Consider the following 12,500-nt stretch of genomic DNA (forward strand, 5'->3'; position numbering starts at 1 on the left):
GAGCAGTGTGTCTGTGTCGGTGTGTATGTGTGTGTGTGTGTGTGTGTGTGTGTGAGTGTGTGTGTGTGTGTGTGTATGTGTGTGAGAGATAGTGTGTCTGTGTCGGTGTGTGTGTGTGTGTGTGTGAGTGTGTGTGTGTGTATGTGTGTGAGAGATAGTGTGTCTGTGTCGGTGTGTATGTGTGTGTGTGTGTGTGTACATGCGCATGCGTGTGTGTGTGTGTGTGAGCATGTCCGTGTGAGTATGAGTGTGTGTGTGTGATAAAACGCATCAAATGTGAGTTGAGATAAAAGAGGATCACAGGGACCAGCAGGACATCATATTGTGACATTGTAGCGGTGTCCTTGAGCTGGCTGCTCCCTCCTGACCTGCAGACACATAACTGGCCTGCACCTCCATCTCACACAGAGGAGGGGAGAGAGGAGAGGAGAGGAGAGGAGAAGAGAGGGGAGGAGAGGGGAGGAGAGGGGAGGAGAGGAGACGAGGGGGAGAGGAGAGGAGAGGAGAGGAGAGGAGAGGGGGAGAGGGAGAGGAGAGGAGAGGAGAGGAGAGGAGAGGAGTGGAGAGGAGAGGGGAGGAGACGAGGGGAGAGGAGAGGAGAGGAGAGGAGAGGAGAGGAGAGGAGTGGAGGGGAGGAGAGGAGAGGAGAGGAGAGGAGAGAGGAGAGGAGAGGAGAGAGAGAGGAAGAGGGAGAGGGAGAGGAGAGGAGAGGAGAGGAGAGGAGAGGAGAGGGAGGAAGAGGAGAGGAGAGGAGAGGAGAGGAGAGGAGAGGAAGAGGAGAGGAGAGGAGAGGAAGAGGAGAGGAGAGGAGAGGAGAGGGGAGGAGAGGGGAGAGGAGAGGAGAGGGGAGGGGAGTGGATTTTGAGTGGTTTAGTCCATTTTGTCAGCTGGGTCTAAAATGACCGCCATAGGAAATGAATGGGTAGCAAAAGTGTAGTAAAAAAAGGGTGGCAGACAGACAGGCAGACAGGCAGACAGGCAGACAGGCAGACAGACAGACAGACAGGCAGACAGACAGACAGGCAGACAGGCAGACAGACAGGTAGACAGACAGGTAGACAGACAGGCTGACAGACAGACAGGTAGACAGACAGGTAGACAGACAGGCAGGTAAACAGACTTATGAAGGACCTTTTTTCTCACAGGCACCCCGTCGTCACGCAAATACTACTCCCCCCCCCCCACACTGCCAGACAGACCAAACCCTCCATTCCTCTCTCATCTCTACTTTCCCTCTCTCTCTCTCTCTCTCTCTCTCTCTCTCTCTCTCGCCCCCGGCTCTCTCTCCCTCTCTCCCTCTCTCTCTCTCACCCTCTCTCTCTCCCTCCCTCCCTCCCTCCCCCCCCCCCCCCCCTCTCTCTCTTTCTCCCTCTATCTATGATTCGAGTCTCAAAGCGGCGTTGGCGCTCCCACGCCCATGACAATCTGTCTCTGGTCCTCAGAGGCAGACAGACTCACAGACACACAGCGACAGGAGAGACAGGGCTGATGGGGATCTCTATCAGTGTTTCCCTCTATGAGGGGGGGGCCACTCCATCACAACACAGCGCCCCCGGGCCCCCACACAGCACGGCACAGAACGGCGCGGCATGGCATGGCACAGAACGGCATGGCACAGAACAGCATGGCACACACCCTCCAACCACGAGATGTTTGTCTCTTTAGTTATTTATGCGGATAGTCCAAACAGGCTCAACACACAGTACATCATATTCTCTGCAGGCTGGCTGGCTCAGATGGAGAGGACAAGGCCAGGCACCGGGGCGACTGAAGAGAACACACAGTCATCACCAGACGTTCCGGATAGAATAGAACAACAAACAGGTTGTGCGTGTGTGTGTGTGTGTGTGTGTGAGTGTGTGGGTTAGTATGTGTCGAAGGGGACAGAAGGTACACACACGCGCGCGCGCACGCTCGTCTGTGTACCTTCTGTGCACACACACACATACACTATCAGTCCTTGAACACACGAGTGATCCCATCTTGACTGTGTGTTTACCTAAGGCTTTGTTTTTTTGCCTTGTGTACCCGTGTGATTTATATATGCTTGGTTTATCGTGTTTATCTTTACAATGGTATTGATGCGCTTGGCGCTCTTTTCATTTAGCGACAGACGGTTTGTTGACCCAGACTTGCTGGGTAGCTCTAAACTCAAGGATATTGGCCTCTTTACAATGTCATTGCTGAATGCCAATGCTATAAGCCCCCCCTGGGGGGGTTGGTACCACTCAGGACCACCAGGGGGGGCTACAGCCAGGTGCAGGTACACAGACCACCACCACCACTGAGGACAATGGGTTAGCAATCGAGTTGTTGCCAAACACAGACCAGGACAAAACACGGCGCTGTGTAATGGCGTTGGCCTTCGCTGAGGCAATGATATCATCTATCAATAGACACCTGCCAACAATTACACTACGCAATTGAAGTGGGAGAGAGAGAAAGAGAGAGAGAGAGAGAGTGAGAAAGAGAGAGAGACACACAGAGAGAGTATGTGTCTACAGTATAATGTGTATGTGTGTCTGTGTACTGTAATGTGTGTGTGTGTGTGTGTGTGTGTGTGTGTGTGTGTGCGTGTGTGTGAGTGTGTGTAGTTGCGTACACAGTACACACACATCCTACCAATTTCCTGTTTATACAGTCCCTTCACCAGTTTATCCAGTCCCTTCACACCTCCCATCACGCACACCCCCCATTAAGATGCAACTGATGAAAAATTACGTTTACACTTCACACCCGGCAAATTAACAAATTGTCAGCTTATTAAAACAATAATAGAATTTCCGGTGTTCCCTTCTTCCCCGCGCGGCTAATGAGGAGCTACAGAGTGGCCCTTTGCTTGGCGAGGTTAATGGAATCCATATTTTCAATTTAAACCTTGGTTTATTTTTCGACCCGGAAAAGATACACAAGTGGCTGTAATTAGCCTGGCCTGTAACAAAGGGGAGCTGGCACACCACTAGAAAAAACAGACCTGATTAGGATACACTCTCCTCTCTCTCCTCTCACTCTCTCTGTCTTTCTCTACACTCTCTTCTCTCACACTCTCTCCTCTCACTCTCTCTCCTCTGTCTCTCTCGGCTCTCCATCCCCCCCCCCCCCCCCCCCCCCCATCCCCAACCGCCGCAGACCACTAGAAACACACCTGCATTAGATGACACTCACTCTCCTCTCCTCTCCTCTCCTCTTCTGCCTCTCTCCATCCTCCTCCTGCCTCTCTCCATCCTCGTATACTCTCACCTCTCTTCTCTCTTCTCGTTTTGAAATGTTTTGTTTATTTGCAGGGCAAAGTACACCTGAGTAAGCAGGGCATGGTGTACCCTGCCTGATTCATTTTGTTTGAGGCCAGGCCAAGTTGGCCATCTATAAAACACACAAAACCAAGATGGAGGCCACGGACCTGGACACTGTGGTACTATACAAGTCATTGGTCGGGGCTCGCATTCCTCTAGAATACTCTATGGACTGACTGGAAAGGTGGCACAGTTCAAATACATTTGATGCAGTAATAATGCACTGTGCAGCGTCAAAGAGAGATAGATTTTTCTTTTTTTGTGAGGGCGGGAGGTTGAAATAACGGAATGAACACTTCCTCCTCTCCTTTCTTCTCTCTCTCTCTCCGTACCCTCTTCTCTCCCATTTCTCTCCTTTATTCTCCACTCGCCCTTCCCTCCTCTTTCCCTCCATCCCCAAGCTGCAGACCTAAAAACCCAGCATGAAATGCCTCTCTTGTTTCACATTGATGTGTGATCTGGGCGGATGAGAAATTGCTTCACAGAGAGCTGGGGTACATGGACACAGGCAGGGGTGAGTGATTGCTGCGCGTACACACACACACACACACACACACACACACACACACACACACACACACAACACTCGTACGGACGCACAGACGCACACACACGCACACACACACACACACACACACACACACACACACACACAGGACCATGAGCAGTCAGTATGATACAGACAGGCTGCAGAAAGATGCCTGTTACCTCCACTCCACTCACCTTCATAACGTATGCTGGACAGGGCTATGGCGGTCTGGGAAGCTTTTCAATCAAACTCCCCAACACTCCTCGTCTCCCCTCTCCCCTCCCCTCCACCCCTCCCCTCCCTTCCCCTCTCCCCTCATCTCCTCTCCTGCTGCCTGTCTTTCACAGAGTTTATGGGTCCGCTGCTGAGGTAAATTGCTTCTGCAGGTCTAATGTTAAGATCCTCGTAAAAACCTGGACGTGCTTCAGTCACCCAGCCTCCTCTCTGGGCTCACACCGCACGGTGACATATGTAAGGGGGAGATTTCAGCATTCAGCTAGGGTATGAAAGCCAGATACACACACACACAACACACACACACACACACACACTTTGACTACTGGAAATGGCATATTTTTTCCCTCCAGCTCTCCTCTCCTCTCCTCATGTTGTGAGTTGAAGGATTTTGATGTTGAGAGCCAAGACTGCCTTCACATCTCAGATAAGGCCACTGATTATGTTAAGCCAAGCCAAAAGTCTGCATTACACAGAACCAAATGAAGAAGGGAATGGATATATAATATAAACAGGAATCTTTTGTCTTGTAATTTAAGAGGCATCGCTGGGAGACATCTTTGTTCTGTTCTCCTGAAAATAAATGCCTGGGTTCTGTTCTTTCTCTGTGGGATATGCACCTTGCTGGGAAGCTTTTGTTCATAAATTCCATATAAATCAAACATTTTTGTGTGTGTGTGTGTGTGTGTGTGTACATGTGTGCCCCTATTGCTTATCACATGGTGGGTTGTGTACTTTGATGTAGATTGATGGGGGGTGAAGTAGGACAGTATATAGGTCTGTTCATTAGCCAGCAGGGGCGTGTCTGTCATTTTTGGTTTTCCTGTCTCATTAATGAATTGTTGCTAGTTTTATGATGTACAAATAACATATTTCCTGGATTACTGGGTCAGAATTTCTAGGTCCAAAAAGTACTTTAAAAGATTAAGAAGTAAATATGTAGGCTAATTTGGGTGAACGATCTCATCAAAATGACACACACAATACATTCTACATGCACAGCCATACGTGGCACCTCAAAACGCAAAGCAATTAAGATCTAATTATAAATCCTATACATTTTCCATACGATCATGAATAGTTTACCGGCACCAGAAGGGCTGTTTCCTTCCTAACAGTAATGCGGCATGACTGTACCGGAGCACATCACTGTCGTTAACACATGAACATGTGTATGAGGAGGAGAAACAGGTGGATCCACCCTCGAGCGCACTGACTTCATACATGACAGACAGCAGGCTATTAATGACAAAGGACAGCTCTCCTATCTGTGACGACTTAACAAAACGCGACATATCCTAACAGTCACATTAATTACCATAATACATATACATACAATTACAGATCTGAAGGAATTCCGGAACGAAGTCGTCTGATTGTCATTGTCGAGGTAAACATAGGATGCATCTCCACTTAGGTTACAGGACCATTGGTTAATCTAGCACAATAGGTTAAAATATATTATATGCAAACGACAAACTGTGAAAGACTTTTGGTGAATCTCTCAAAGGTTGCTGTCACCGTTTCGTGAGCTTAGAATGATAAGGTTCTATCTCCCGTTTAGGGCAGTTCAGAGATATTGAGCGTCAAAGTTTGTACATTCCATTATGTTTTGTGAGATGGAACCTTTGTATTTTATTAATTACCTAACTCAAAAATGTCAACCTTTTAAAAATAACACCACGCAGGCATTAATAAACACCTAATGGATCAGATTATGTAAAAAAACTACATTTTGACAAAAATTGAGATAGAACCTTATAATTCTAACGTCACGTTTTGGTGAATCTCTCAAGGTTGCTGTCACCGTTTGCGCTCGCTATCGCACTGACTCACTGACACCGCCACACTCTCCGTGGTCCTGTAGGACAGCAGCGCTTCACCGGGGCTTACCTGGCTCGGTCAACAGCCCTTTCGTCCGGTTCATGCCCCCCCGAATGGTGCGTGCATGTCTCCGCACGGAGGCACTAGTCACTCTCCGTAAAATTCTGCAGAAAAGTTGCCCAAAAAAGCAAGGGGTTCCAAAAATAAAAAATCTAACGAATAACTTTGATATCGACAACAATTTTTCGCAGTTAGGCGCAAAACGACCCGAAAACGAAACGGATAATTTCAGAAGGCGTTAAAGAAGTTGACCGGAATAGTGTGAGGCTGCGGCATCTCTCACTTCCAAATAATTTGCGAGGTGACTGAATGGGGGGCGCACGGGGGGAGGGGGGGGGGGGGGAATCTATCGGGGAGACAAATAGAAGAATAAGGTAGACAGAAAAAAGGGATGGGCGCTTGTCAGAGAGAGAAGAACCGCTGCCTGCCTGTCAACCTCGACAGTGAAGTGAGGAGGGGGAGAGCTGGTGAGCTAAAGCGGCGTCTCGTTCACCCGTGTTATACACACAGCAGCTGCTATCAGCGGAGAACAGGGAGGGGAGGAATGTGGCATGGCATGTTCACTCGGAATTAGGGAGGGAAAGAGAGAGATGGAGAGAGAGAGAGAGATGGAGAGAGAGAGAGAGAGAGAGAGGGAGAGAGGGGGAGAGAGAGAGAGGAAGAGAGAGAGAGGGGGGGGAGAGAGAGAGAGAGAGAGGGAGGGAGGGAGGGAGAGAGAGAGGGACTTCTGAATACAAATGTACTTAAATCAGAATATATGTTTCCCAAACATGAACCAAAAATCCCAAGATACATGTCACACAAACATGTTTTCCAAACATGAGTCCATACATATATTGTGGACAACATGACTAAATAATATTATTATGAACAACTATTCCAAGTTAGGATCTGACCTAGAAAATGAGGCAGAGAAGTTCCAGTCATACACCGCTATCAAAGCTGCCCCGGGTGGGAAGAGAGGGCTGAAATAACGGGCAGGCGTCCAACAATCCTCCAGCCCACCAGCCCTCTCACATTGTACCAAACCCACCAGGTTTATCTTTGAGTCCATCTACAGTGAGATTAAAATAGCACTGTCAACTGACAATGGGATCTACAGCCTATTGCTGTAGCCAGAACCACCTTCAGAACCAACCCCCAGAGCCAGGACCACCAACCACGGCTCCGGGCGCCAGGGCCAGTCCGCCACCCCTCTGCCCAGGGCCCGGTGCCTGTCTCCCCTGTGGAGCTCCAAGCTGCCACCCTGGAGAGGAGGGAGAGGTGGGCTGTGTTTCATTCCAGAAAGTTCCACTCCCCTTCAATGTGTAAGCTTGTGTAGGTACTGGAGGTGTTAGCCAGGGGAGGCTGGTGAAGGCTGAAATCGGAGGACAGGCTCATTGTAATGCATTGATTGGAATTGCGATTCCATTGCTTTACAATGAGCCCGTCCTCCAATTTCTACCTCGGACAGCCTCTGCTGGTGAAAGCTCAGAGAATCGGCCGTGTAACAGTCCGTGTGGGTCCTCCCAGCCGGTCCTGTCAGATCTGTGAGGCCCTGAGAGGGAGTAAATGAGGTCAGGTGGGAGAGAAGAACTTTTTGGAAGGAGACGCGGCCGTGGGCGCCAGGCGGAAATGGCTGCCGTCCTGTCCCCTCCTCACACTCCCTCTCTCCCACCTGGTGGACTTCCTATTCCAGCAGAGAACAGACCTGGGACGCGGGCCACCGCGAGGGCAAAGCATTCTGGGATACTATGGCTGCAGTTCTGGTAGGGAGAGAACTCCCGCCGTCTCTGGACTATAATTACTGAGCCAATCTGGAGAGGTCGACGCCGCATGGCAGAGTCCACACAATTCGGGTTTATTTAACAGGTCAGTTTGGATTAACCTCAACCTCAACCTTTTTATATTCAAGCGTTTTATATCTCGGGCTATTTTATGGTACTGGACCATACCATCAATGTTGTGAGGTCCGTCCAAATTAACTTTGGAAGAGTTCCATTTAACCCTTGTCTTACCAGATAAGTTGGGAGTTAGTTAATTTGTTTTTTTACAGCCACGACCTGGAGAAAGGGGGGGGGGGGGGGAGCAGAGGAGATGGGAGGGGAAGGGAGGAGAGGAGAGAGGCTGAATGAGCCAATCGGATAGTACAAGGGCCAGGTTGAGAATTGCTGTAGAGGTAAGTTATTCTGTTAAAAAATTGTTGTATATGTTTTAGTGGGATAGAGACAGCAGAGATTGATAGGAAGGATAGAGAGGAGGGATGACATGCAGGATAGTTCGATGGCAGGAATTGAACCAGGGACCATGCAACGTGCATAACGTGGCATGCGCCTTAGTGAACTACACAACCTAGGCACCCGTAAGTTATTCTTTTAATGAATAACACAATCTTGTGAGGGCAGGACTCCAGCTATTGCATGAGTCAATTACAATAAAAAACACCCTGGTGCCATTTTCATTTTCATGTAGACATCTCAGGAGAAACAGTAGGAGGGGAAGCATGTGTCTCTGGAGACAGTGCAGGGGGGTAGCAGATGTCTCAGGAGGAACACTTAAAGTGTAGTCTGAAGAGATGGGCCAGTGTAGTGAAGAGACGAGACCAGGCAGAGTGACTGCTGCGTTGGCGTAGAGGTGGTGGGGCCAGTCGGCCAGCAGAGGAGGAGGAACAGAGTGAACAGGCTGAAGTTTGGGGGGTGCCCGTTGCTTGCAGGTAGACTGGGGCTGTGTTGCCCTGTAGGCGAGCACCAGGGTCTTGAATCTGATGCCAGCTCCTATCGGGAGCCAGTGAAGGGTGAGAAGGAGGGGGGTAACATGAGAGAATTTGGGGAGGTTGAACACCAGACGGGCGGCAGCATTCTGGATGAGCTGCAGAGGATCACCTGGTAGGAGCGACCCGCCAGGTAGGAAGCAAACCAAGAGTGTGCGGTGCCAGAGATGCCCAGTTCTGAGAGGATAGAGAGAAGGATCTGGTGGTTTACTGTGTCGAAGGCAGCAGTCAGGTCCCGGAGAGTGAGAACAGAGGAGAGGGAGGAAGCTTGAGCAGAGCGGAGGGCCTCCGTGACAGCAAGGAGAGCTGTCTCAGTGGAGTGCCCAGCCTTAAAGCCGGATTGTTGGGGATCCAGGAGTTTGTTCAGATGGAGATAATCAGTCAGTTGCTTAGATGCAGCGCATTCAAGGGTTTTAGAAGGGAAGGAGAGAAGGGATACCGGTCTGTAGTTGTGGACAGAAGACGTGTCAACGGTTGGTTTCTTGGGGAGAGTGACTCTGGCTTGACTCTGGCTATCTTGAAGGCAGCCCGGGACAGATCCTGTTGATAAGGAGAAGTTGATTACGGTGGTAAAGAAAGTAAGGAAGTCAAGGGAAATGGATTGGAGAAGAGGGGAGGGGATGGGATCAAGACGGCAGGCGGGTGCCCGCTGAGATGTGATCAGTGGAAGAATCTCATTAGGGGAGAGGGGGGGGGAAAGATGATAAGCCAGTGTGTGGTGCGGCGGAGGGTCTGGAAGGGGTGCTAGCAGTGTTGGTGGGAGGAGGAGAAAAGGTGCTGCTAATATCATCAACCTTTTTTTCGAAGTAGGTGACAAAGTCATCGGCAGTGCCATGGCAACACAGCCAGGAAGCTACAGTATGTTACCTCCCTTCGTAGCAGCTTGATGAGTGTCCTGCTCCACATCCTTTGATATCTATATCCTTTTCTCTTGAGATCTCTCTCTCTCTCTAGATCTCTCTCTCCCTCTCTCTCTCTCTCTCTCTTGAGATCTCTCTCCCTCTCTCTCTCTCCATCTCTCTCTCTCTCTCCATCTCTCTCTCTCTCCATCTCTCCCCTTCTTTCTCCACCTCTCTCTCTGAGAGAAAAGGAAATGTATGAAATTATTCAAATCCCGATGTACTGTTACAAGTGTACATTTTGATCTTCACAGGCTCCGCAATGTAATACTCCCCTCCTGTAAATATTAATATCTCAAACTGTGTTCTTCTTCCAACATGTCTTCCAACACTGTCACGGCAGCGGGACTTTGATCAGAAAGACGGAACGTGTGTGTGTGTGTGTGTGTGTGTGTGTGTGTGTGTGTGTGTGTGTGTGTGGGGGGGGGGGTTCTTAACAATTACAATAAAGGAAGATAAGCAACATTCCAGAACAAACAGCACGGATTGGAGGGAAAGGGAAGGTGAAGGAAAGAGGAGAGAATTTGGATGAATGGTAAATCAGTGGACATGACAGTAAAACGTAATAAATCTACCACAAGCAAATGGCTGAAGTAGGAGCATCAATATTTTATGAAAATTGCAATTTAGCTTAATTCAAATGCTTGAGCTCACAGCGTGGGCCGCAGCAGGCCTCGTTAAATAAGGAGCGTGTGTGTGTATGTATGTGCTTGTGTGTGTGTGTGTGTGTGTGTGTGTGTCTTCCTGTGTGTGTATGTGCTTGTGTATGTACTGTATGTGTGTGTGAGTGCTTGTGTGTGTGTGTGTGTGTGTATGTGTGTGCTTGTGTGTGTGTGTGTGTGTGTGTGTGTGTGTGTGTGTGTGTGTGTGTGTGCGCACTAGGAGGGCCGTATTACAGCATACGGAGGGAGAGAGGGAGGGAGGGAGGGAGGGAGGGAGAGGGGATTTGAGAGCTGTGATCGAGCATGGTCATTCGTCTTCCTGTCAGGGCTTAAGCAAAGATTGGTTAACCTTTACAGGAAACTAAAACAGGAAATAGACAGGCAGAGGAGGAGGAGGAGAAGAAAAGAGCTGACAGTTTTCTAAACCGGGAACCCAAAAAAATAAAACACACCCCAGCACACGCCAGCGAGAGAGGAACAGATTGGATGGGTAGTAGGGTACCCAGCATACAGCCTGCCTTCTGTACGAGCGACATGCTCAGCTGCTATATGATCACTCTACTGGGTCCTCATTTGGAGTAATCCCTCACGGACCCTTCACCACACTCTACATGCACGCCACATCAACTCAGGATATGACTTCTGTTGATTTCTAGGAAATATTCGATATGGCTTTGAAGAGAGTGGTGCTTGTTGTTTATGTTCACGTACACCAGGGGAGGGCGGTCGGAGGTGGAAGGGCTGGGTGGAGCGCTGTAACGTACGGAACGGAACGAGGAACCGTATCGAATAACGTCTGGAGGTCCTCTGTGGCTCAGTTGGTAGAGCACTGTAAATAATGTAAATGATGCATTTTTGATAATAAAAGATCAAATAAAATAAAATGTAAAAAAGTTGTTAGAGCGTGGCTCTGACAGCGCTTAGGTTGTGAGTTCGGTTCCCACCGGGACCATATTATACTGAAAAGTGTATGCACTCGCTGCAATGTCACTTTGGATAAAATCGTAAACTAAACAGCATTTATTATATTATTATATATATTAATGTATTTCTCATCAGGAATGGTATCCAACAGCAGCCCGAGGTAGACATTGAGACGACGGGCTCATTGTAATACATGGAATGGAATGAGGAATGGCGTCAAACACACGTGTTTGATACAGTACCGTTCCTAATTCCATTCCATGTATTACAATGAGCCTGTCCTCCTGATTTCTCCCTCCCCCAGCCTCTACTGATGTAGACACTATATGATAGTACTGATGTAGATATTATAGGATAGTACTGATGTAGACACTATAGGATAGTACTGATGTAGACACTATAGGATACTTGGGCATGTTGAGTTTCTCATCTTATCTCTCTCTTGTTGTAATGTAGAATGAGAAAGAAATTGTAGGGGAAACTATATTTGATATTTGATTGAAGGAATACTGTGAAAACTAAACCTTCAGATGCTGTAAACAAGGACGGTGAAGGAATGGTGAACTGGCTGTAAACCACGAGGATAGAAATGAAACCACACTGAAAACCTCCATAGATTACCTACAGTGTGTGTGTGTGTCTGTGTGTCTGTGTGTGTGTGTGTGGGGGGGTATTTAATGTTTAAGTGGCAGCACATACAGAGCAATATTCCTCTGTACTGTGAAAAAGCAAAAGTAGAGCGTCAGGGAATGTTAGGGAGGGGGTGGGAGATGGGAGGTGGGATGGGGGAGGTGGGAGGTGGGAATGGGGAGGGGGGAGGTGTGAGATGGGAGATGGGAGCGGGGTGGTGGGAGGGGGCGGGTGGAGGTTGGAGGGGGGAGGTGGGTCGGGGAGGGGAGGGGGGAGGTGGGTGCACAGGACAGAGTGGAATTCAATGCAAATGAAGATGATCATCCCCGCATTTTACCTCATCTACACAGACCCTTGATCGGCTTTTTAGCGGGACCATTACTCATTCTGCCAGAGGTAACAGATTTAATGAATGCCCTACCCCAGGTCAGTTTACACAGACAACAGTAACGGTAAATGACAGGTAAATGACAGGTAAATGACCGTAAACAGGGTGTATGTGAGTGAAGGTAGACCTCCCCGCTGCACTGCAATGACAAATAATTCCACCAACTTTGCTTGTGTGGCAATAATGAATATTGTATCTTGTATCTTGTATCCTCCTAAACTGCTATTTCTATTCCTCATCTATCTCGGTGTCTCTGGAGCTGAGAATCCAATCAGGTTAAGTTAATCATCTAAGCTCATCATAACTGT

General features: G+C 48.7%; 1 protein-coding gene across 2 annotated transcripts in view; it reads right to left on the reverse strand.

Annotated features, from left to right (window-relative positions):
- The window catches only part of tenm2b (teneurin transmembrane protein 2b), a gene marked incomplete at its 3' end in the record, with an annotated part of 183,418 nt that overhangs the window by 140,669 nt on the left and 30,249 nt on the right, over positions 1–12,500 (reverse strand). The window contains exon 1 of one of the 2 annotated variants that reach the window (XM_080550164.1): positions 5,950–5,971. The exons of the other annotated variant lie outside the window; for it this stretch is intronic. Of the gene's footprint in view, positions 1–5,949; positions 5,972–12,500 lie in introns of those variants that run through there. 2 annotated transcript variants of the gene reach the window in all.

This window comes from Nansenia antarctica (genome assembly GCF_963989245.1).
Source record: "Nansenia antarctica genome assembly, chromosome: 20".
Classification (NCBI taxonomy): Eukaryota; Metazoa; Chordata; class Actinopteri; order Argentiniformes; family Microstomatidae; genus Nansenia; species Nansenia antarctica.